At 41.1% G+C, this 26,965-nt stretch overlaps 1 protein-coding gene across 11 annotated transcripts in view; it reads left to right on the plus strand.

Annotated features, from left to right (window-relative positions):
- The window catches only part of CELF1 (CUGBP Elav-like family member 1), an 81,520-nt gene that overhangs the window by 16,406 nt on the left and 38,149 nt on the right, over positions 1-26,965 (plus strand). For 4 of the 11 annotated variants that reach the window (XM_080688617.1, XM_080688613.1, XM_080688611.1 and 1 more), the window contains exon 2: positions 23,454-23,493. The exons of the other annotated variants lie outside the window; for them this stretch is intronic. The gene's annotated coding sequence lies outside the window, so the exon portion shown is untranslated. The remainder of the gene's footprint in view (positions 1-23,453; positions 23,494-26,965) is intronic. 11 annotated transcript variants of the gene reach the window in all.

A 26,965-nucleotide genomic window follows, 5' to 3' on the forward strand; every position in this document is an offset into this window, starting at 1 on the left:
ATATGTTGAAATGATTGTGAGCTAAAGAGTATCAAAAGAGCCCTGCCGTCATGGTTCAGTGGTTGAGTGTCAACTTATGAACCAAAAGATCATGGTTCAATTCCTGGTAAGGGCACATGCCCAGGTTGCAGCCTCAATTCCCAGTGAGGAGTGTGCAGGAGGCAGCCAATCAATGATTCTCTCTCATCATTGATGTGTCTATCTCTCCCTCTCCCTTCCTTTCTGAAATCAATAAAAATATATTTAAGGTTAAAAAAAAAAAAGACTTCACATTGATTGTGGGCAGGAGAGGTAGAGACAGACCATGGGGAGAGGGAGGAAGGAAGAGATATGACTGCATGCTTACCCTTCTATAGACAAGGAAACCTGAGTTGAGCTACCTCAGTGAAGACAATCACTTATTTGGGGCATCCAGACATTACTAGTAGGTGGTAGGGCAGGCCTAGGCTACCAGTCCATATAGTCCAAATGCTGCAGTATTTTCCTGTACTTTTCTTGCTTATTGAGGCCCAGTCTTGTAAGAGTAATGAAATAATTTGTTTTTGTAGCCACTCCCTTTCATGTGGTAGTATAATGTTTTAAAATATATTTTTATTGATTTCAGAGAGGAAGGAAGAGGGAGAGAGAGATAGACACATCAGTGATGAGAGAGAATCATTGATTGGCTGCCTCCTGCACGCCCCACAGTGGGGATCAAGCCTGGAACCTGGGCATGTATCCTGACTGGAAATTGAATCATAACCTCCTGGTTCATAGGTCGATGCTCAACCAATGAGCTTTTAAAACTAGTAATCAGTAATGTGAATGTGAATTCACTGTCTCATTCTAGAAGTTCTTACTTTTTCTTTTATTGTTTACTTTTTTATATCCTATATAATAAATGCCTAATATGCTAAGTGTCTGGTTGGCCGTTCAACCAGTCAAGGCATAATATGCTAATGATATGCTAAAGCCGCTCAACCACTCGCTATGGCTCGCTATGACGCAGTGACCATCGGGGGTAGACTCTCCGACCGGTAGGTTAGCTTGCTGCTGGGGTCTAGCTGATGAGGACTGAGCGAGTCGGGCCAGACACGCCCTGGAGCTCTCCCATGCGGTTCCTCCCTGGCTGGCCAACCTCCCGCGTCCCTCCCCGGCCCCGATTGTGCACTGGTGGGGTCCCTTGGTCTGGCCTGTGTCCTCTCGCAATCTGGGATCCCCTCGGGGGATGCTGGAGAGCCATTTTCGGCCTGATCCCTCAGGCCAGGCCGAGGGATCCTATTGGTGCATGGAGTCGTGCACCGGGCCTCTAGTATATATATATTTTTTATTGTCTTCAGAGAGGAAGGGAGAGAAAGAGGGAGATAGAAACATCAATGATGAGAGCGAATCATTGATCAACTGCCTCCTGTATGCACCCTACTGGGGATCAAGCCCGCAACCTGGGCATGTGTCCTTGACTGGGATCAAACCAGGGACCCTTCAGTCCGCAGGCTGACGCTCTCTATCCACTAAAGCCAAACCAGCTAGGGCTAGAAGTTCTTACTTTTGAATGCTTTAGGAAAATAGGCACACCTATTAACCACTCTGATGAGATACTGTTTGTGTTCCCTACCTAAACTGTTTACTGTTTTTTTTGAAAAGTAGGAGTAATTTAACCTTAGCAGAAGTGGCATGGAAATGTGGTGTTAAGGTAGCATTCATAGCATAGCATCTTCAAGTCATTTAGAAGAAATGTTTGGATCATAATGGAGTTCTTTTTTTTTTTTTTTTAAATATATTGATTTTTTTACAGAGAGGAAGGAAGAGGGATAGAGAGTTAGAAACATTGATGAGAGAGAAACATCGATCAGCTGCCTCTTGCACACCTCCTACTGGGGATGTGCCCGCAACCAAGTTACATGCCCTTGACCGGAATCGAACCCGGGACCCTTCAGTCCGCAGGCCGACGCTCTATCCACTGAGCCAAACCGGTTTTGGCCATAATGGAGTTCTTAAGGGCAGACAGGTGGAATGATCCCATCCATGGATCATATAGTAAACTAGTGGCCTGGTGCATGAAATTTGTGTACGGGGGGGGGGGGGGGGGCGGTTCCCTCAGCCCAGCCTGCACCCTCTCCAATTGGGGACCCCTTGGGAGATGTCTGACCGGCAGTCAGACATTCCTTTCGCAATCTGGGACTGCTGGCTCCTAACCGCTTGCCTGCCTGCCTGCCTGCCTGCCTGCCTGCCGAATTGCCCCTAACCTCTCTGCCTGCCTGCCTGCTCCCAACTGCCCTCCCCTGCCGGCCTGATCTTGCCCCCAACTGCCCTCCCCTGCCGGCCTGATCTTGCCCCCAAGGGCCCTCCCCTGCTGGCCTGATCTCACTCCCAACTGCCCTCCCCTGCCAGCTTGATCTCACCCCTAACTGCCTCTGCCTCAGCCCTCACCCACCATGGCTTTGTCTGGAAGAAAGTCAGAAAGTCTGGAAGATGGCCAGTTGACCTGGTCTAATTAGTATATTATCCTTTTATTAGTATAGATAGATTATATAGGATAGGATTGCTCAAATTGGGGGGAAGGGAGCCTTTTCCAGCAGGAGGAGATGCTCTTGGCAGACAAAAATACATAATGCCTGTATCTGGACTGATAGCCAGCCATATGCACTATACTGCCAAACTGGTCATTAAAAAATTGAACCGCTTTCTTACACCTTACACCAAACAGCTGTTGCCCTTAAAACCCCTCCTCAGCCCCCACCTTAGGTTCTGCCTTTGCAGTTCACCCAGATTAGGTTCTAATTGGTCAGTTTCTATGCCAGTCAGCGTTAGACGTTCCGCCTCCTAGGCAGCCATTGGCTCCTTGCAAATCACCCAGATTTGGTTCTGATTGGTTGGTTTCTATGCCAGTCAGCATCTCTGGGCCTATCTCTGGGCCTGACAGAGAGGTGGGGCTGATCAACAGCCACCCCAGGCTGCTGGCAGCGGGCTGAATTGACAATCTCTTGGAGAGAGAGAGGCGCAGAGAGAGAGAGAGAGAGAGAAGCAGGGTCTGATCCGCAGCCTCGAGGATCAGACCCTGCTTCCTCCTCCCTCCCTCCCTCCCTCCCTCCCTCCCTCCCTCTCTCTCTCCCTCTCTCTCTCTCTCTCTCTCTCTCTCTGCCAGCAGCCACAGATCAGCCCCACCTCTCTCTCTCCAAGAGGTCAGCAGTTCAGCCGGCTCGCTAGTCCTGCCCAATGTGTAGCCTAGCATTCAGTCGAGCCTTCAGTCCTTACGGACCCTGCGTTTTTATGTATTAGGATGAGAAACAATGTTACATCTAGTGAGACATGAGACAGGATGATGTCAGACTGCCATGTCCTTTTTCCCTTTCTCTCTCTTTCTTTTTTTTTTGTAAGTGGTTTGACAATTTTATTTAAAAAGTTAAACATAGCCCTAGCTGGTTTGGCTCAGTGGATAGAGCATCAGCCTGTGGACTGAAGGATCCGGGTTCGATCCCAATCAAGGGCACATGCCCAGGTTGCAGACTTGATCCCCCATGGGGGGTGTGCAGGAGGCAGTCGATCACTGATTATCTCTCATCATCGATGTTTCTGTCTCCCTCTCCCTTCCTCTCTGAAATCAATAAAAAAATGCATTTTTTAAAAAAGTTAAACATGTACTTACTACACAATTTAACCACTCCATACCCAGATATTCATCCAAGATAAATGAAGGTATGTGTCCAGACAAAATTTTGTATACAAATATTCATATTAGCTGTATTTGTAGTAGCCCAAATCTGGAAACAACCCAAGTATTCATCACTAGGCACATGGATAAACAAACCTTTTTTCTTAAAGTTTGGTTCCTCCCTCCCCAACTCCAATGACCCACAGCCATCCTTTTGGCTCTGATATCATGCTTCTTGATTCTAAACAGCTATATTCATTGAGCTCCTAGAAAAAAAGCATCAACCTCTTCAGACGGCCTTGCAGTCAGTGCCACATTTACCAAATGGTCTGATCTGTGGTCTTACTCTTTTGACGGAGCCCACGTTGAAGAGCATTCCAAATGCTATCTTGATCTATGTCCTCACTAGCAATCTTGTTTTTAAGCCTCCATTTACAAGTTGATTCACAGTGGGGGAGAGCCGTGTTCAGAAACTTTTTCTGATAGCCTGGATTTTCTTGTCTTTCTTCTCTTTGCTTCTATTTATGTTCTTTGTGTCTCTTCTTCCTTGAGCTTGTACCTTCTGCATAGTTGACTATTATCATCTTTGGGGCTGCAAAATAAAAGTTGGAAGATTTTAAAGTTAAAGTTCCCAGAATAATGTTGTCGCCCACATTGCACATATGTCACATTTTGAGTTTACTAGTTAAGCCTCTAAATATGTGCTTTATATACAGTATGTGCAGTGTGATGAGACTTAGGTTGCCATGAGAACCTAAAAGTTTTAGGCTTAAATGGTTCAGTAACAGACACTTTTTAAAAAATATATGTATTTTATTGATTTTTTACAGAGAGGAAGGGAGAGGGATAGAGAGTTAGAAACATCAATGAGAGAGAAACATTGATCAGCTGCCTCCTGCACCCGCGCCCCTCCCCCCCCCCCCCCGGATATGTGCCTGCAACCAAGGTACATGACCTTGACCGGAATCGAACCTGGGACCGGGACCCATGAGTCCGCAGGCCGACGCTCTATCCACTGAGCCAAATCGGTTAGGGCCACTTTTTTTTTCTTTTGTTGTCCTAGAGCAGCAGTCGCCAACCTTTCGGACCTCATGGACCACCAGTGGTCCGACTGGTTGGCAACCGCTGTCCTCTAGAGGAAAGCTAGTTTTTTGTTATCTAATGTACTTTTTTTTACAAATTGAGATATTAGGCAGTGGCCATTTTTATATATCGCCTCTTGCTATCCGGATGGGTAGCTTCTTTGTCTATTATCAGTCTTCTTCATTCTAATCTTCCATGCTCTAGTTTTTTCCCCCCTGTATACCTGTCTCCTGTTACTCTCTTTGCTACAGGATAGGATTAGAAGTAGGAAACTGGAAGCTTTAACTTTAACAAAAAAATTCACCTGGAAAGAGAGGGATTATCTAGTGGGTTATCCTAAGCACATCTAAGGAATTCTTCTCTCATGTAAGCCCCCTGAGGAGAGCTTATAGTGGTGGTAAAATTGCTTCAAAACTTTTTTGAAAAAAAGCATTGTGATGTTTGTCATCTAAAAACAATTCAGGTTAGCCCAGCTGGCGTGGCTCAGTGGTTGAGCATCGACCTATGAACCAGGAGGTCATGGTTCAATTCCAACTTAGGGCAAAGGCCCAGGTTGTAGGTTTGATCCCCAGTGTGGGGCATGCAGGAGGCAGCTGATCAATGATTCTCTCCCATCATTGATGTTTCTATCTCTCCCTCTCCCTTCCTCTCTGAAATCAATAAAAATATATTTAAAAATATATATATTTGAAAAACAAGAAAATTCAGATTTAGTTTTAATTGGAATACATCATTTTTAATTTTATTTTTAATCCCCATTGGAGGATATTTTTTCTGTTGATTTTTAGAGTGAGTGGAAGGGAGGCAGGAAAGGGGGGAGAGATAGACAGATAGATAGATAGATAGACAGACAGAGAAACATCAATGCGAGAGAGACACCTATATTGGTTGCCTCCCACATGGGCCCCGACCACGGCTGGGGATTGAACCTGCAACTGAGGTACATGCCCTTGACTGGGAATCAAACCCTCAACCCCTTCGTGCTCGGGCAGATACTAACCGCTTAACACACTTGCCAATACTGGAATACATTATTATTTTTAAAAATATGTTTTTTATTGATTTCAGAGGGAGGAAGGGAGAGTCAGAAACAGTGATGAGAGAGAAACCTCAACATCTATCGGCTGCCTCCTGCAAGCCCCCCACTGGGGATTAAGCACACAAACCTGGGCATGTGCCCTGACTGGGAATCAAACTGTTGACCTCTTATTAGCACGGAGTCAACTCTCAACCACTGAGCAACACCATCCTGGCCACTTAAGTAACCTCAATAAAGTTCATAACAGGTAATTAAAGCTGTGATCTTAACTCACTAAAATAGCATATCAATTCACATTAAGCTACTCTTTGAAGAATCAAAGTTGTGTAACAGAGCTGCTCAGAACAATTGAAGTATATAAGTCACTATACACAGCTAAGAGGTTTTTATTTTATTTTACATAGTTTTATTATTTTCAGAGAGGAAGGGAAAGGGAGAGAGAGATAGAAACATCAATGATGAGAGAGAATCATTGTTTGGCTGCCTCCTACACGGACCGAGCCTGCAACCCAGGCATGTGCCCTGACCAGGAATCGAACTGTGACCTCCTGGTTCATAGCTCGATGCTCAACCATTGAGCCACACTGGCCAGGCAAAAGGTTTTTAGTAAAATGCTGAACACTTGTATGCCTGTGTTTTCTGGGACATGAAAGTGCCACTATTGTACGAACCCTGCTATGTTCTTTTCAGTATATCAAATGGTATGGATGGGGCTCTGCTTTGCACTAGGAGATCTAGGCATATGCTATCATTGAGCATCTTTTGTTCATCATTACTGCTGTATTACCTATAAGGGGCAAAGAGAAAATTTCAAAATTTCAAATGTTTAATTTGCTGATAATGTATTAAAGTAAGTAATTTTGGTGGACCAGTTAAATCTTAAGGATTTTCTTTAAGTTTTAGGGAAAGTGTGTTGTTGGGGGGCTACCTACTATATTTGTGTATTTATGCCCCATAAACTTGGGATTGTGTACACGTATACATCAGACACCTCAGTAATGGAAAGGAGCTGGGCAGTGCTCTTTTCTCTGGAGCTGGCTTCATGACTGGATGACTTAGCAGTGTTTTGTAATTGAGGATCTCAAAGTACATCAGCATCAACATTTTTTAGTTTCTCCATTTTGTTTCTCATTAGCAGGTACTCTTGTTTTTCCCTAAATAGTGGTACTAGGGAGAGATTTCTGAAATGGAAGAATATTTTCCTGAAAGTTAGAGATGTTAGAGTGGATGCTGAGTTTATTTTTATCTTTCTGTAGAATGCACTTTCTCTACAGTTGGGGGGAAAAAAACCCTGTAATTTTGCCTCTATGAACAGTGTGGTATTAATTTCATACTATTGTGAAACATTTTAGGTTTAAGTTACTTTATATTTTTAAATTACGTGCTAAAGAAATTTCAGGAATGGAGGGACCTTAGAAATCATGTAATCCAAATCCTATATACTCACATCCTATATAATAATCCTATATAATAAAGAGGTAATATGCAAATTGACCATCACTCCAACACACAAGATGGCTGCCCCCATGTGGACACAAGATGGCCACCACAAGATGGCCGGCAGGGGAGGGCAGTTGTGGGTGATCAGGCAGGCCAGCAGGGGAGCACAGTTGGGAGGGACCAGGCCTGCAAGGGAGGACAGTTGGGGGCAATCAGGTCTGCAGGAGAGGGCAGTTAGGGGTGACCGGGCTGGCAGAGGAGGGCAGTTAGGGGTGACGAGGCCTGCGGGGTGGGACCAGGCCTGCAGGGGAGCACAGTTGGGGGGGGACCAGGCCTGCAGGGGAGGGCAGTTGGGGGGGACCAGGCCAGCAGGGGAGGGCAGTTGGGGGCAACCAGGCCAGCAGGGGAGGGCAGTTAGGGGTGACCGGGCCTGCAGAGGAGGGCAGTTGGGGGTGATGAGGCCTGCAGGGGAGGACAGTTGCGGGGGGACCAGGCCTGCAGGGGAGGGCAGTTGGGGGGGACCAGGACTGTAGGGGAGGGCAGTTGGGAGCGACCAGGCTGGCAAGGGAGGGCCAGTTAGGGGTGACTGGGCCAGCAGGGGAGGGCAGTTGGGGCAACCAGGCCTGCAGGGGAGGACAGTGACCAGGCCGGCAGGGGAGGGCAGTTTGGGGCAATCGGGCTGGTAGGGCAGCAGTTAGGCGTTGACCAGGCTGGCAGCAGAGTGGTTAGGGGCAATCAGTCAGGCAAGCAGGTGAGCAGTTGGGAGCAAGCAGTTCTGGATTGTGAGAGGGATCCCAGATTGGAGAGGGTGCAGGCTGGGCTGAGGGACACCCCTCCCCCCCCTGGTGCACGAATTTTGTGCACCGGGCCTCTAGTCGCTCTCTCTCTCTATATATATAAAAGCCTAATATGCAAATTGTTCCCTTGGGAGTTCAACCAGGAGACTGGGAGTTCGATCGCTCACTATGACATGTGCTGACCACCAGGGGACAGCGCGGGATGAAGGAAGGCCCCGGCCGGCAGCCAGAAGGCCCCAGTTGGCCCTGATTGCTGGCCAGGCCTAGGGACCCTACCCATTCACAAATTTTGTACACCAGGCCTCTAGTTTAAGATAACTGTAGGTTCCCTTTGTGAGAGTGCTGATAGATGGAACCCATGGAGAGTCAGGCCTGTCTGTCCTCAGTCTTTCTGTTTGCATAGCATTTATAGTTTGTATTCCATGTTTTAGTTATAGTCATATACTATCAGCGTTTATTATCTCGTGTTAATCTTATCCAAGAACTAGGTTATAAATATTGGGGTTAAGTGATAGTAGGGCTTATATTTGTTCTATAGCCCATATAATACTGAATAAATAAATATATAGACAGTGTGACGTACTTGGTTGATTCATTAAGAGCTAAAGCACAGAATCATTTGATCCATTCAGCTGTGCATTTCTTTTTTTTTAATATTTGATTTCAGAGAGAGGAAGGGAGAGGGAGAGAAATAGAAACATCAATGATGAGAGAGAATCATTGATTGGCTGCCTTCTGCATGCCCCTACTGGGGATCAAGCCTGCAATCTGGGCATGTGCCCTTGGCTGGAATCAAACCCGGGACCCTTCAGTCCACAGGCCGACACTAGCCACTGAGACAAATCAGCTAGGGCTCAGCCGTGCATTAAAAACAGTTTTTTAAAAATTGATTTTTAGAGAGAGGAAGGAAGAGAGCAGGAGAGAAAGAGAAACATCAGTTGGCTCTCTCCTGTACCCGCCCTGGGGATAGAGCTCACACTCTGGACATGTACTCTGTAATCTGGGAATCGAACACCCAATGGGATGACACTCAACCAACTGAGCCACACCGACCAGGGCAAAACCATGTGTTTTATCTTCGGAGCATTCACTCTGCTCAAAAATTAGGCTTTTCATATATTTCACATTGAGATAAATCTGAATGAATTGTTCTAAGCAAAGTAATTTTGGGAATATAAGTACATATTTGGGTTCTGATTTTATAAGCCAGCATCCTGGGAAATACATTTTTAATATTACATCAGAAATTATTTTAGCTTTTTCTTACCAGAAAAAATAGACCCCAAAATATAGTCTGAAAATTGGAGTGAGACCTTCTTTCTGAAAACAGCAAACAGATCAGTAAAGATAAAGCTCATTCACAAATATGGGAAATAACTTTTCTTTGTGTTAAATTTCAGATTTTAAATGATAAATTAAGTCTCACGTATACTGCTGATCAGGTAAGAATCTGACCCAGTAAAGTTTTCACAATGTCTTTTCTGCTTCCCTGGGCGGAGGGATTCTTCGTGTAAGTCACTGAAATTATTGGGAAGTTCCTTAATTGAAATACAATCTCTCAAACCTTCCTTCAAGTACCAGCCGGCATGGTTCTGTTTTTTGTCTGGAGCATGTGAACAGAGTGCATGTGTGTGAGATAATTGGGCTTTCACTAATGGCCCCCTTTCAGCAACCATGTATGGGTAAAGCTGTTCTGGTCTTCTGCTCCTCCCTCTCTGAGCACGGAGCAGAATCTGTTCTGCTAAAGCTCCTGTTCCACTTTTCAGGTTTCTATATTTGTACAGCAACAGCAGGCGCAGCCCACTAGCTAGGCCTGTGTGGCTGCCCTGTGCTCCCATACTGGCTCAGGCCTGCTCTGGACTCAGCCAGGGCTCGAAGTCTGTGTTCTTGCATGCGTCCATCTGTCTGTCTGTGTACATTTCTGTGGAGGATTCAGATTTTCAAGTTAAAGAGGTGACTGGTTTGTCTTTGTTTTGTCAATTATAAATTATAGAGAATGTTCTGGGATGGGGTGAGGAGGCAAGATTTGTATTATTTAATAAAATATGTTTTAGAGAGAGGATGCCAAATTGGTAAAATACAGTGTCAAAATGGTCTTTGGGTTCTCAGAAACTTATCTCATTAAAATAGTAGTGTGTGTGGTATTTTTTTCCTTCTTTTCTACTGATCACAAAGATCAGTTCCTCGGGGATGGAAATGAATTCCTTTCCTGGCATACAAATTTCCTGATGTAGATTTGAGCAGAAAAGGCTGAGACACCTCTGCACCCTTAAGAAATGATTTTGTGTAGTAGGAGCTAACGCCTCTTAACTTGGCCATTTGCTGGGAAAGAAACTGTGGGAAACACCCTGTTGCTTTGGCCTGTGCTATGTTTGTACTGATGCAGAGTGCTTTGTAACGTTGGGCCTTACACAGAGGGCTTGCAATGTGTTTTGGTGTCATGTCTATTTAAGGAATAGTAGGGGACGTGACATGTAGACAGATTTCAGGCTATTTCCAAACGGTTTTGAATTTGTTACTATATTTTTAAAGGCTGCTTTCTTGATTTGTTATGAGATATTCTGATTAGATAGAAATGAATTCCTCACTCTTAGTCAACTTAAGTCTAAATTCAAGTTTGTTTGTTTTATACTTTATCCCCTCCCCCAGTCCCCATGAGTCATAAGCATACAGACTTGGGAATAGAATTTGTCAGCTGAGTAGGGATGAGACAGTTCTCTGCACATATTTGTAACTGTGGTGGGTAAGGAGAGAAAAGGACTTTAAATGTTAGAGAAACACATTCACTGAGGCAGCTCCTTCCTGTGGCTGTGTGGTATGGTTGCAGAGTTCCATGCTACTATTTGCTGATGTATTCTGACTCTGAATCACATTTTGCCACTTGTCTGTTTTGGCTTTGGGTGTATGTGTTTGTTTAGAGCCTAGGACCTGGTGCTGAGTCTCTCCTGGGTCCTGTGTATTAAATGACTTTCTGTTGAGTGTGGTATTAAATAGGCTTCATTTTCCCCTTCTTGGCAACTCTTAGTACCCATCTCATTTTACCATCCTACTAATGTTTTCCCATTTTTACCATGAATCCCTATATACTCTTTGTAGGGGATGTCATTGGAGATTAAACTCAGTGACAACTCTTTGATATTATAGCTCAACCTCACTAAAGGACACTGTAGCTAGCACATCTCTATTCCACATTTCCTTTAATTCTTTTAAAAAAAATAATATATATTTTTATTGATTTCAGAGAGGAAGGGAGAGGGAGAGAGAGAGAGAGAAGCATCAATGATGAGAGAGAATCATTGATTGGCTGCCTTCTGCACGCACCACACTGGGGATTGAGCCCGCAACCTGGGTATGTGCCCTGACTGGGAATCAAACCGTGACCTCCTGGTTCATAGGTCGATGCTCAACCACTGAGCCATGCCATATAGGTACTAAGAGTTGCCAAGAAGGGCATAATATCTTTATTAATCATCTTGTCAAAGAAGAAAACTTTTTGGGACTCATCCTGTCTCACCATAGGCACCAACCTTAGAACCTGGAATTATAATGATAGGAAACATTTATTGAACATTCATGTGCCAGGTACTGACTAAATGCTATGTAAATCTTTTAATTCTAATAAATACCCTGTAAGGTAGATACTATAACTATAACCACTTTACAGATGAGGAAACAAGTATAAAGAAGTGAAACAATTTACCCAAAGTTACCTGGCTAGTAAGTGGCAAAACTGGGATTAGAAAGCAGTGTGACTAGAATCTGAGTGGTAGGATATATTGTAGTTTGACAGTATATATTTATCATAACATTTGGAATATTGGGATTATTGAATCATGAGTCAGTCTAACCCAGTTTCGTTTTAGAATTTCCTTATGAAAATGACTGTATGACTTTGGTTTTGCAGGTCACTGTCAACAAATTCATTTATTGATGATAAAGAGCTGCATGGCAAATAAGAAGTCCATGAGCATTCCTGAAATTACCAGTTTATCTCTGCTAGTGCCAGACTATTTACCAAAGATATTAAAGCAGAATTTTAGCTTCCTTAACTCTTGTTCCCTGCACTGCACATTCTCAAGAGAAGCCCTCATAGCAGAACCATGAGAAAGGAACACTGGCAAGTTTTGCCTAACCCATTAACTAGATCTGTGTGCACATTACAGGATAACAGGGAGGTCTGTTCAAAGAAATGATGATGGCAGAATTATGATAGGCTGGGTAATTTCATTGGAGGGTAGCAAAAATGATGTTCTATCTTAGTATGATTGAATAGCACAAATGTTTGATTTAGATAGGGAATAAGAACCAGTTCTCCTGAGATGTTTTTTAGTCTCTCTCTCAAATTGATGGCAGATACACGCTGTGCAATGTTTTTTGTTTGTGGTGTAAGTTATATCTTCTGAATAAGACTTATAAACTCATTAAAGACAGGGATTGGGCCTTTTTTTGTACTGCCTAGTTCTGGGTTTATAGTGGATGTTCTCTACATGTGTTTTTGATTGCTAGAGCTCCCATTTTATAAAGAGTTTGGTTTTTTTTAATACTCACCTGAGGATATTTTTCCATTGATTTTTAGAGCGAGTGGAAGAGAGAGGGAAAGACAGAGAGAAATATCAATATGAAAGAAACACATCGATTGGTTGCCTCCTGCACAAGCCCCGACCAGGGCCTGGACTGGGGAGGAGCCTGCAACTGAGGTACGTGGCCTTGACCGGAATCAAACCCAGAATCCTTTGGTTCGCAGGCCGATGCTCTACCCACTGAGCCAAAGTGGCTAGGGCTAAGAGCTTGTTTTCATAAAAATGAAATCAAAATACTCACAAGTTTAATTTTGTGGCACAATTATTTTTTTTTAAAAGCAGTGATTTCAAGGCTGTGACATCATATAAATGGGTATTTAAAGGTCAGAAGTGCTTTTAGAAGCACAATTTGAGAGTAATGAAAGCACGATAATTGAAGTAACTTTAAAAAAAAGTGATAGTATAGAATTTGCCCTAGAGCTAGCCTGAACATAATCTCTGACTGGCTGAAGCAAAAGTGTAATTTTTGTACTTTTTGGCATATAACCTAACAGTCCCAGGAATCATTTCCATAGAAAGAAGTCTTTTCTAGTTTTGTAGGATTATGATATTAAGAACAGAAAAGATTGAATAAAGTTTCCTGATTGTCAACAAAACAGGATAAACCACCTGAGACAGGGCCATATGGAAGCATCCTGCTTGAGTGCCCATGTGTTTGGGGTGAGGTTGGGGCAGATGGTACAGGCAGGGTTCTTGGCTCCTTGGTCAATGGTTTTTAGAGGTGATAGAAGTTAGATGCTAGGTACTGTGGAAGGGCTGTTATATGTTGTATGTATTGGGCATATCTGCCTAACAGGTGGAGTGAGCTCAGTGAAGGATATTGATGAGTTGGGTAGTGTGGGGGCTAAGATAAGGGAAGAGGTGAGGAGATGCTGACCTGGAATGATATCTACAATTTGATCTTAACCTCCCTCAGATTAGGGAGAGGGAGACAAGATACAGTGTGAGAAACAGGATTCCAGATCCCTGGCCTCTTCTGTTCTCTAGAGCCTTCAAGTAAGATATTGCAGAACTAGAATTTTTCTGTTAAGCTTGAAGCTGTTTTGATTCCTTTGTGAGATACTAGGCCAGAAGCTGTATTTATAGAATTTGTTTTGACATATTATCTCACCCTGTCCCTTTACTGGAATTCAGCTAATGGTGCACTTTCCCTGGTAGAAAAGGTTGATTGAAGAAAATGTACACATAGATATGCAGCTGAGTGATTGAAAATGGCTCCAAACTTTGTAAATAGGCCAGCCTTAATATCAGTTGAGTTGCTGGGGTAATCAAACGGTGTAGTATAACTACCCAGCTCACTTGTGGTACACTGCTGGTTCACCTGGACAACGGCTGTTTCCACACAAAAGTTCCAGGCAAAGCAGGAAACAAACAAAAGTACTTGTTTTGGAACAGCATGCGTTAGGCTTTTTCTTTACGTTGTACCTCATAGTTTTAAGAGTTTCCGTTTAAAATTTTTCTGTAGAATGGTCCTAGCTGATTTGTCTCAGTGGATGAGCATCAGCCCTCGGACTAAAGGGTCTCAAGATTCTAGTCAAAAGCACAGACCTCGGTTGCAGGTTTGATCCCCAGCCCTGGTTGGGGCTTGTGTGGGAAGGAACCAATTGATGTGTCTCTCTCACATCTATGTTTCTCTTTCTCTGGCTCTGCCCCTCCCTTCCACTCTCTAAAAATCAATGGGAAAATATCTTCAGATGAGGATTAACAATAAAAATTTACTGTAGAATAGGGAACATCAATTTGTAAATAATTCAGCCAGTATTCCACATTTGCAACTTGGTTAGCAGTTTTTTCTTTATCCTTCCAGAGTTGTTCTGTTTATGTACAAACCATGTATAATTCCTTTCTTATTATATAAATATATCCTTCTGATCAATCCTTAATAGAGGTTGGAACTGTCTTCTTTATTCTCTTTAATAGCTGCAGTATTCTGTTGTATTGCTATACTATATATTTTTTAACCAGCACCCATATGATGAGCATATATGTATGTTCCCAGTTTTTGCTATTATAAATAGTATTCTTACAAACGACCCTTCGCATACTCTATGTACATCACCTATTTAAGGGTTATATTTCTAGAACTGGAATTACTGGATTCAAAGGGCATGTGCAGTTTTCAGTATTGATAAGATACTTAAGATCTTTTAAAAATGTTTAGCAAGGGATATTATCCTGAAGAATATTATTAGCAGTCAAAAAGGTCTCAATGCAATGGCAGTCAAACTAGCATCCCAAAGAGTTACTAGAATGAACATATGATCTGAAATGGAAGATTTAAGAAACCTTGAGATAAGTTTTATTATTATTAAAAAAATTTTTTTTTGTTAATGGATATTTTTTTCCATGTTTTTAGATAGAGAGTGGAAGGGAGAGGGAGAGACAGAGAGAGAAACATCAATGTGAGAGAGACACATTGATCGGCTACCTCCTCCACGCGCCCCTGTCCTGGGCCATGGATCAAGCCTGCAACCGAGGTATGTGCCCTTAACCGCAATAGAACCCTCCACCCTTCTGTTTGAGGGCCAGTGCTCTAACCACTGAGCAACCGGCTAGGGCGAGATAAGTTTTATTATCAAGCCTAGCAATCGTTATCACCACAGAAGAAGTAAGTTGCCTACAGCCCCTCCTTTTTTTTTTTTTTTTGAATCCTCACTGGAGGACATGTTTAGAGAGAGGAAAAACAAATATTGATGTGAGAGAGAAACATTGAATGGCTGCCCTTTATAGATGCCCCGACCGAGGATTGAACCTACTGAGCCACTCCAGTTGGACCGCCCTCTTTTTAAAATTAAAAAAAAAAAAAAAAAATTGTTTTTATTTTAAAGGAATTAGTGATGATAGCTGAATCTGCAAGTCATCTCTCTCTCTCTTTCTCTCTCTTTCTTATTCTCAAAATGTTAGTTTCACCCATTTATGATCTTTACCAATTAGAAAAATATTTGTGTTACCTGGCTCATTCCGTCCTTTTATTCTTAAAACTATCAGATAGATATGAGGCCATTTAGTCATCATAATTAGCCTTTAAATTCCAAGTAGTTATACTTAAAGTTCAGTAATCACTTCAGAAAATAAAAGCAACATACTATTTTGAGCTTCCCCTCTAAAAAAGCATTTTACAAATGGACTTATTTTACCAGAGTGCCATGATTCCAGAAAGTACAACTCTCACTGGCTGGTTATGGAACCTGGGTCACTTAATTTGTTCTCTTCATTTTAATTCCCTCATCTGAAAATGGGAGTGAAAATGCTAAAGAATCTCCTTTGGGCACTCAGAAAAATAATTATAAAGTCATTTCCAGAGGTTATGTATTACAGAAATGACTCTTCTGAGACATCAAAATTATAAAGTAATTTTAGAAGTAACTCTTGACAATGTTTTAGAAAAAAATTTAGTCACATTCTGCCTACATGGTACTAACATATGGTGCAGCCCTGATGAGCTGCACAAGTGGGCTGAAATCAAAATGCAGTTGGAGAGGAGCAGTAGTGACTCACTAGATGAGATTGATTTGGCCTTATGGCAGGGCAGTGAAACTAAGGCGGAAATGGTGGTCTTATAACGTGGCCAGATTTAAGCAAGTGATACAGTGTAATGACTGAGCCCTTCAAGTTTGGATTAGGTGCTTTGTTTCAGTCCCTGTACGTAGGTAGGTCTTTAGAGTCCCCACTTTACCACATAATGGGGAGTCTTCGCTGCCTGTGATTTCTGTGCATGGTTCCACGTCTTGAAGGTAGAAGCCACTAGTCAAATATTTAATTTTGATATTGCCGGAACACTGGGTTCAAACTAGAAAGATACATGAAAAAGTAAGCATTTCTCCCCAGAGAAAGCCACATATTAGCTTAGCTACTATGTGTAAATTACTGCTGCTACATCCAGCAATATGTTGCCCAGTTCTGATAGTGCTGCCAAGGAAACAGGAGGAGCTAAAACAGAATGAGATTCCTACACCCCACCCCCGACCCCCTATAGAGAGCTATAGTAGGAGAGAATGAATACTTTATGGGGATTTGAGAATTATTTTGAGAGTATAGGCATTTTAGAAGGAAGTAGGAAAAGAGGCTTAAAAACTATGTATTTTACATTCCTTCTCTGCTTAACCTGAACACCTCCAAAATAGGATTAGGTGAGATGCCGTGTTTAGGTGCCTATATAGTCATATGGAAAGATCACATAACTATACAAAAGATGGGATGGCAGATAGGGAAAGGAAGGAGAACAAAGAGCCAACTCACCCACACCCATTCAACTTTACTGCCCCCCCCCTTTTTTTTTAGCAGTTTCAGAGGACTAGATAATTATGTTGGCTTTGTAAAATAGGTGTAGTTATATTTATTGGTTGGTTGTGACACATAGGAAGGATGTTATTGGCAAAATCATGCCAATTCTGACTGATTCTTAAATATGGGCTGCTCACAAGAAAATGTTTATAATTGTAAGTGAAAAAAGTAGGTTACACAATAGTATATAGAATATACTTAATTTGATAATAATTATGTGTATTTGAGTGTGCATGAATCTTAATATATACATAGAAAAGAGCCTCGTAGGCTTTTTTACCTAAATGCTAACCTATCTAGTTAATTTTTTTTAAATTGAGGAAGTAGAAAAATTAAAGGGAAATAAGTACTTAATAAATCTACTTCTATTAAACGACAGGGGGAGACTGCTCATAGTGTTGCTTTCACCGAAATAACCAAAGTGGAAAGGGGGGGGTTCTTTTTTTTTTTTTTTATGAAAAAGTACACATATTTATGTGCAGATATACTAATGTAAATGTTAATGCAAAATTTATAAATTAGAGTAGATAAACTAGGGAATTCCAGTTCAACTATTGAAGGTCTGATAATGTGTTATCTTCATTCCAGGTGTCTTGGGGATATAAGTAGAAAAGAGGAGGGACTTATTTGTTCACAAAATGATAGCATATGAAATATATTTCATTAATACAAATTTAGAAATGAGATTTATACATAGTTTGTCCTAGGTATCTCATATATGGTGGGAATTGAACTAGACCTTAAATAATGGTTTAAAATCGTTTGGAGAAAATAGGATTGTGCTTTTAGATGATTAGTCCCATCTTCTAGTTTTATAGATGAGGAAACTGAAGCCCAGGAAAAGTGACTCACTCAAGATCACACAAATGACATCGGATCTGGCCTTTGTCTAACATACTGTTTGTTTTGTTTCTTTGCAGCAGAGAGAATCAAAGTTCAGGTGATTAGAGAATCTGATGAAAATTTTGGGTTCTCCAGGAACTCTCCCATGTCCATCTTAACACAGTTCTGCAAAAAAAAAAAAAAAAAAAAAAGTCATAGGGTTTATAGACCTACTATTCCCCTTTCTTCACAGCTCATCTATGGACTTTGAAGAGATCTGAAGTTCTCAGATTAAGAATCTTGATGAAAAAGGAGAGGTCTTAAAATTGTTGCAACATTGCACAACAATGTTGACATACTGAACTGTATTAAAAATGCTTAAGATGGTAAATTTTATGTATGTGTTTTTCCACAGCTTTTTTTAAAAGCTGGAAAAAAATGTTGCCACTAAAGAAAGGATGAGCATACTGGCCAGTGGAGGAGATGAGATTGGGATCTGTTTATAAACTCTTCTACTAGGGTCAGGGAGAGGACACACATAGATGACTCAGTCAGTAAAGTCAGAAGCCCTAAACTTAAGCCTGAATCATGGAAATAGTAGTCACAGAGCAGTGTCACAAGGGAAAAAAGGATTTTTGTACACCCCAATTGTTAAGTTCTATCCCTGTTGACCAAGAGAAGTCAGAACTACCAAGTGTACTGGTTAATAATGCAGATTTTGTAATCAAAGAAACCATGATAATTTCAAGAGAAACATCAAAAGTGCTTTTTAAAAAAAATATATTTCTTTATTGATTTCAGAGAGTAAGGGAGAAGGAGAGAGAGAGAGAAACATCAATGATGAGAGAGAATCATTGATCGGCTGCCTCCTGCACACCCCCTACTGGGGATCAAGCCTTCAACCCAGGCATGTGCCCTTGGCCGGAATCAAACCAGGGACCCTTCAGTCCGCAGGCTCACACTCTATCCATTGAGCCAAGCTGGCTAGGGCTCAAAAGTGCTTTATTCAAAGTAATGTCCATCGCTAGCTACACATTTCCCCCATCTTTCAGGTAATTTGTTGATACTGTCCCAATAGAACTTTTCTTGTTTTGAGGCAAACCATTCAGAGACCCAATTTTACACTTCTTCGTACGTTTTACATTTTGAAGTGCTGCTCAGAAAGTGCGTGTGCCATCGATTGGAACAAGTGGTCATCTGAAGGAGCAAGGTCTAGTGAATACGGCAGGTAAATTCATACTTCCCAGGCAAGATCTTTTAACGTGTCTCCAACTGTTTTTTTGTTTTTTTTTAAAATATATTTTATTGATTTTTTACAGAGAGGAAGAGAGAGGTATAGAGAGTTAGAAACATCGATGAGAGAGAAACATCAATCAGCTGCCTCCTGCACACCTCCTACTGGGGATGTGCCTGCAACCAAGGTACATGCCCTTGACCGGAATTGAACCTGGGACCTTTCAGTCTGCAGGCTGACGCTCTTTCCACTAAGCCAAACCGGTTAGGGCTCTTAACTGGTTTTGAAGTGTGTGATGGTGCATCGTCATGAAGCAAAATTACTTTGCCGTGTCTTCTGGCACATTCTGGTCGCTTCACGATCAAAGCGTGGTTCAAATTGATTATTTGTTGTCCGTAGCGATCAGTATTAATGGTTTCACCCGGTTTGAGAAGCTCATAATATACCACACCTTCCTGATCCCACCAAACATAGAGCATTGTCTTCTTTCCGAAGCAATTTGGCCTTGTAGTCAGTATTGATGGTTGACCTGGATCAACCCATGATTTTGTGCGTTTGGGATTCTCAAATAAATCCAGTTTTCATCGCCAGTCACAATTTGATGGAAAAAAGACTTTCTTTCGTGCCGTTGAAGCAACATTTTACTGATGACTTTTTGGTTTTCCATTTGTCTTTTGTTCAGTTGATGTGGCACCCATTTTCCTTTCTTTAAAATCTTTCCCATTGCTTGTAAACGATCAGAAATTGTTTGCTGAGCAACGTTTAATCTTTCTGCAAGTTGTTTTTGAGTTTGACACACATCTTCATCCACTAATGCTTGTAATTGTTGGTCTTCAAACTTTTTCAGTTGACCTGGACATTCTTTGTCTTTCACGTCGAAATCATCACTTTTAAAGTGTTTAAACCAGCGTTCACAAGTATCTTGAGGTTAAGCATGTTCACCATAAGCTTCCCGAAGTATACAATAACTTTCAGCAGCACTTTTCTTTAAAATAAAGCAATGAATTAAAACTTCGCGCAAATGCTCTTTTTTGGGCACAACATTAGACATTTTCAAGCATAAAAATATCTATGATGTTAACACCTTCAGAAAATTTGACATATGAAGTTTTGAAGCTTGCTGTCAATACAACAAAATAGCATACATATCAAATCGCATATATGTCAACATATGTGTAACTTGAAAAAAATCCACATTATTAACCGGTACACCTGGTAAGCCTGGTCCAGTACAGGACCCAGATTGTTCAACATAGAGTAATTTATTAGAGTGGAAGGAGATTCTCTGGGAATAACAGAACTAGAAAGGAATTTACTTCCTGCTTCAGTGTACCTGTTTAATCCACCTAGTCATCCCCATTTTCAGATTAGCAAAGCAGTTAAATAGTTTAGTGGTTTTCCACATTTTATTTCATTTAATGCACTAGTCTTTTGAGGTAGATTCTACCCCATTAGTTGTGATGTGTGTGTCCAGGATGTGGGATTAGAATCTGAAGGCAACTGTTATTTCCCTGCTACAGGTTCCCAAGGAAGATAAGTAGATTGGCTACCCCAGTCAAATTCTACTGGATTTTAGCACCATTCCTTGGTGGAGTTTTGCATAGAGATGAACCTGGCTAGCATGCTAAGTATGGAAAGCTTTGCAGTTGATCCTATTATCTGGTTACTTGGATTTCTAGAGTATGGGAGCAGGAGGACATGCAGTTTTCCAAAGCAGTAAGCCCAGCCTTCCTTCCTATTGAACCAGCCACATAATAGGCGAAAAAGAAAGAAGGGCATTGCAGGCAGTCTTAACAGGTAACTGACAGACATTTTAAAAAAAGAGCACAATTTTCCCAAGTCATTTCTATCATTCTCTCCTCTTCCAGTTAGAAATTTGTACAATGGCTTGAATTCTGGTCATCCCTTTGGTTCCTTTTGAGATATGTAAAGTCTTCTTTTATAGGTGAGGAAACTGAAACTTAGAGATGTTAATTAACTTGCTCAGAGTCACTTATCTACTAACAGCATGAAGTTTTCACTAACCTTAATTGTATCTCTCATGTGACTGAAACTTTCTACATTTATCTACTTAGAAAATTTGTCTTAGAAGAAAGGTCAGACTCAACTTTATGGCCTTCAGCATTTAAACAGTCTTTTTGTTGGTTTGTGTATGTGATCTTCATTGTACACAGTTTTTAAGCAGAGTTCTCCTTTCACCCAAGGTTTTAAGTATCTGGCTTTGAACACATTTTTGTTTTTTTAAAATCTTCACCCGAAGGTATGTTTATTGATTTGAGAGAGAGACGATCAGTTACTGACAGGGGATCAAACCAGATCCCCTGGTGTATGGGATGATGGCTCCAACCAAGTGAATTACTTGGCCATGGCTAACGTACCTGGCTTTATATTCCAAACCTCTTCATTGCCTGGATTCAGGTGATCTTGACAGTTACTTAATTTCTTTAAATCTTTTCTCATCTGTCAATAAGGTTAGGATAGGTATGAGGATTAAATATAAAGCACCAAGATACTGCATGGCATATAATAAATGTTCAAAAAATGTTAAACTCATAATTATTATCACTTTGTAAATGTCTAGACATTTCTCCCTACTTTCAGATAAGATTTACAAATTTTAAGTACCATATTTTATTAATTTGAGGATGCACACATTTATCATCATCTATGGCATCTTTAATTCCTTGATTTGTAGTAATCTATTGGATTCTGCTGTTCAAAAAACCACCTCAGCGCTGATTTTATGCTTGTCAAGGAACATCTTTGTCTTCAGAGAGGGTAGGTAGAGTGTGGTGTCTCTCAGTTCTGGTTCTGGCTTTGACATTTCAGGGTTCTTACACTTTCCAATGTAGACTTCGTCCTTATTGACTTTGAGCAGTTCTCTGTGTATGTAGCTGGAGGAATTGTTGATGATGTTTGTAAGGATTTGGGCAGCTTTACAGAATCGATCTTTACTTGCAAGATTGTTTGATAATGTTTAAAAATAAAACAAATTGGTTTTGTGGTTTCTCTGTTTGCTTTTACCTTCAATTAACTTCCTTATCTTCTGACTTTTTTGGTTTCAGTGGTTCACCACCACCCTGCATTTTCAGGGCTAGTGAGAAGCATTTACACAGGCAGGGCCTTGATTGCCTTTGAAGAATTTTATGCCTGGCACTTATTCAGGAAGGCCAATAACATGGCCTCACTACGTTAATAGCACGATCCTTAATTGTGAAAAGAACTGTGCAGCCTTTAGCTTTATTGTAGTTTTCCCATCCAAAAGCAGATGTTAAAAATGATTGTTTTGGTGACTTAGATATATTGAAATTCAACCTCATGAATCCTAATCATTGTTTTACAATTTGACATTTTGGGGCAAGGCTCTTTTAAGCCTTTTGGTACTTTATTTCCCTGTCTTTTAAGATGTTAAATGCAATTAATCTTTAAGGTATTGTGTACTTTAAAAATGGGAGAGGGCCTAGCCAGCGTGGTTCAGCGGTTGAGCATTGACCTATGAACCAGGAGGTCACAGTTTCATTCCTGGTCAGGGAACGTGCCCAGGATGCAGGCTTGATCCCCAGTAGGGGACGTGCAGGAGGCAGCCTATCAATGATTCTCTCTCATCATTGATGTTTCTATCTCTCTCACCCTCTCCCTCTTCTCTGAAATCAATAAAAATATATTTTTTTAAAATGGGAGAGGGAGGTACTCCTTTTTTATTTTATTTTAATCCTCACCCGAGGACATGCTTTTTTGTTTTATTTTTTCTTTATTTTTTATTTTTATTTTTTTAAAATACATATTTTATTGGTTTTTTACAGAGAGGAAGGGAGAGGGATAGAGAGGTAGAAACATCGATGAGAGAGAAACTTCGATCAGCTGCCTTCTGCACACCTCCTACGGGGGATGTGCCTACAACCAAGGTACATGCCCTTGACCGGAATCGAACCTGGGACCCTTGAGTCCGCAGGCTGACGCTCTATCCACTGAGCCAAACCGGTCAGGGCTTTATTTTATTTTTAAAAAAATATATTTTATTGATTTTTTACAGAGAGGAAAAGAGAGGGAGAGAGAGTTAGAAACATCAATGAGAGAGAAACATCAAATCAGCTGCCTCCTGCACACCCCCCCACCGGGGATGTGCCCGCACCCAAGGTGTACATGTCCTTGACTGAATCGAACCTGGGACCCTTGAGTCCGAAGGCCAACGCTCTATCCACTGAGCCAAACTGGTTAGGGCAGAGGACATGCTTTTTAAAAATTGACTTGAGAGAGAGAGGAAGAGGGAGGGAAAAGGAGAAAGGGAGAGAGAAAGGGAGAGAGAAATATTGATATGAGATATAAAAGTGAAACATTCATCGGTGTATCCCACATGTGCCCCAACTGGGAATCAAACCCGCAACCTGGGCACATGCCCTGACCTGGAATCAAACCCTCGACTTTTTCGCGCATGGGATGATGCTCCAAAAGGGCTTTTCTTTGGAAAGAAGATACATTACATATCTGGAATTATGAGACGTGTAGGCATGGCCCACTTATTTTTCTTTCCTTGGTTTTTTAGAGTGAAGACATAGTCCAGAGAGGGAGGTGTAAAGCTACAGGTATGGGCTAACTGCTGGATGGGTGTGCTCCGTGGGCATCTTCTTAACTTCTTGCATGAGGCCTGTTGTGCAGATATGGAAAAAATTGCCTTCAGAAAGGTGATGGCTTTTTTTTCTACATTATGGAATAATATTATTTCCTGTTCTTAGGAAACTAGAAATATTTTTTAGCCCTTTTCCAACTCTCTTTCCTTAGGTACAATTTTACAAGGCAGGCTTATCTCCCAATTGAACTACCTGTTGCCTAGTTCTAATAGCTTTGGGAGAGGTGGGGAGAAGGGAGAGGGAGGGAGGGAAGAGAGAGAGAGAGAGAGTTGGTAGCAGTATTCCATTCATCAACTACCCAGCTGACTTTCTTTCCCATTCTACTTCATAACTGGAAGACCTGAATAAACTAGAACAAGGATGAGAACAGAATTTAATGGACTTTAAACAGATAATGTTACCTTCCTGGAACCAGAAATTGTTCAACATACTGATTTTTTAATCATTACTGGACCTTAAATAAAAAAATTACAATTAAGTTCCAGAGCTAGTTTGGTATCTGAAAATATGACCTGATTTGAAGTGTGGTCACAATTTGACAGTACACTCTAAGGGAGGTTCTGAGCAAATTTTTGCTGACTGAACTAAGTAGAGAAGAGGTCTTTCTCTTTGACACCGATTCGGGGAGGAGACAGTAGTGATTAAGGATGGGGGAGGCAATGGAAAACCTCTTAGATTTCAAAAAGGTAGTACTTTTTCTCCCTTTCACCATGTCATGTTCTTTCAGTATACCGTATATGATACTTTTATAGGCAAACCAACTTGGATACACTAGTCATTAAACTCAGTGCTTTTTGTTTAACAGTGATTTTAGATTTGAAATGAAAATTATTTACAATATTTTTTTATTTGTTACTTTAAAACTCCATTTCCCCCAAGTTTAGAAAAATTCATTGTCTATATTCTTATTGGAAACTTACAAAGTTTTCTGGCTTGTTTTAAATTATACTTAACTGTCACACTTTTTGCAAAAAAGCTCCCACAAAGTGAGATGCCAACGACATCATTATCAATTTAGGTCAGTTGCATATTCAAGATACTGGATTGGGAGCTGTAGGAGACCCAGTGAATATAGTAGAAATACTCAAGTTTTGAAGTGAAAATTTAAGTCCATAAAGGTTTTAAGCTAAATTAAGTTATTCTGGTTGATTATTTTCAAGTTGTATCAATTGCTTCTTTTCTGCATTCCTTACATCATCTAACTGCTAGAAGTTGTGGGGGCGGGAGCGAATAGGGAGGATATCTAGTCCACTTAACTGTCTGAGGTTAAGACTTCCCTGGATTTTTATACTTTTACGCGCGCACGTGGGCGCGCGCGCACACACACACACACATGCATGCTGATGGTGATTTAAAAAATATTTTTTATTGATTTCAGAGAGGAAGGGAGAGGGGGAGAGAGCTAGAAACATCAATGATGAGAGAGAATCATTGATCGGCCACCTCCTGCATACCCCACACAGGGAATGGAGCCGGGAATGGAGCCCGCAACCCAGGCATGTGCTCCAACTGGGGATCAAACCGTGACCTCCTGGTTCATAGGTCCACGCTCAACCACTGAGCCATGCCGGCTGGGCCTGATGGTCATTTTTAATGACATAGATTCTTTTTTATAATTTAGCAGTAGGCTCTAATTTTCTGTAAGCTCATCTAACTAGACTTCACATTTTGCCCTTTAAACACATTTACATTATCAGGGTGGAAGTATGAAATCCCTTCACCTGCTATTGAACTCCCTGGTTGCAACACTATCGCCTGACATTTGCATGTACCACCTGGGTTGGTTTTTTTGCTTTTTTTTTTTTTTTTTCCTCGCCTATGCTTTGTTCTTTCACTTGACAAAACAAAGGCTGTGATTTCTAGCAATTCTTCTAATTCAGTTTTTAAACTGCTTATTCCACTCGGATATTTTAAGTGCAGGTTGTGCTGTTCTTTTGAGGATTCCCTTATCTACCCTACCCATCATTTTAGTTTAAAAAATACATATTTTTATTGTTGTTTTGTGTGTGTGTGTGTGTGTGTGTGTGTGTGTGTGTGTGTGTGTGTGTGTTTAAGAGAGAGAGGAACATCAATCAGCTGCCTCCTGCACGTAGAATACTGGGGATCAAGTCTCTGGGTTCATGGGACAACATTTAACCAACAGAGCCACACCGGCCAGGGCTCTAGACCCATCATTTTTAATGATTTGGATTCTTAATGCTATAGCAGACAGATTGCCCCTGCATTCATATAATAAAGTTTTGAATTATTGCCCTTAGAAAATAGAGAATATTCTAAGCAAAGAAAACTGAGAATCAAAGAAAGAAAAGGAACTCATGAATATAAATTCATAATGCGAGGACAAGTGGTAAAAAGGGACTGAGGGAAGGTTAAGTCCTTTTTCAGTAGACCCTTGGTTATAATTCTTCCTGCTAACTCTTTATTTCTAATGCATTCTTCATGGGAAAAGCCTGGAATGTGTTTCTGATTTAGAAATTAAAAACAACCTGGGCATTTTTTTGTGAATAACTCTTGATTCTGCTTTTTAATTTTAACACTTGCATTTTGTATTCCCATAATTGTTTTTATCATCAATTAACTTTGTAACCCTTTTCTAAAATTGAGTGATTTGTGATTAGTTTCTGTGTTTCCCTACCCCAAGCATGTTGAATTTAATTATACCGAGATAAGTCTTGTGACCTGCCTAAAAGGAAGCATTCTCCTTCATGTAATAACATTTCCATCTTGTATGATTTTTAAAGCAGTGTTGCTTTATATATCGTAAAGTGGATTTTAAAACATTACTCCAAGTCAATGCTTCTCAACATTTGGCTTGGTGAAAATTACTGTAAGGAGTGCACATCCTTTCATGCACTGAGCAGTGCCAGGCTACTCAGTGAAGTCTCCCACATTTAAGTACTCTCTTGTTCTAGATGTGATTCTGATTGAAACAGAGAGATAATTACAAGCCATGTATTTTTACTGAAGAATAAAAGCATAACAATAACCAGTGGGATTCTTTTAAAATTCGTTGATTCCTTTTAAAGGAATCCTTGAACTAAAAAATCTGATTTGGTTAACTGATCTCACAAATTTACTCATAGGTCCAGATAACTTACTATAGGAGGAGGCATGGGATCAGCGCCACTGTACACAGGAGAAACTAGGACATACCTAGCGAGTAACTTAACCAGTCCCAGCTTGGGTTCCCATCCTCTGCCTGGCAGCAGGGCTTGGTGAACTGTGTATTGTGTGCCAGTCTCCTCTCACTTGTAGCCTGTTTTTGCTTCCTCCTTCAATGGAATGGCAGAGAGCTCCTGCTACTGCTGCCTCTAAAGCAGTAGATCAAATGAGCCAGGGTCTCTGACAAAATAGAAAAGTAGTTAGCTACTATTACACTTTTAAGTTTTGGATGGTTACATATGCATATTGGACAGAAGACACAGAT

Source organism: Plecotus auritus (assembly GCF_963455305.1).
Source record: "Plecotus auritus genome assembly, chromosome: 9".
Lineage (NCBI taxonomy): Eukaryota > Metazoa > Chordata > Mammalia > Chiroptera > Vespertilionidae > Plecotus > Plecotus auritus.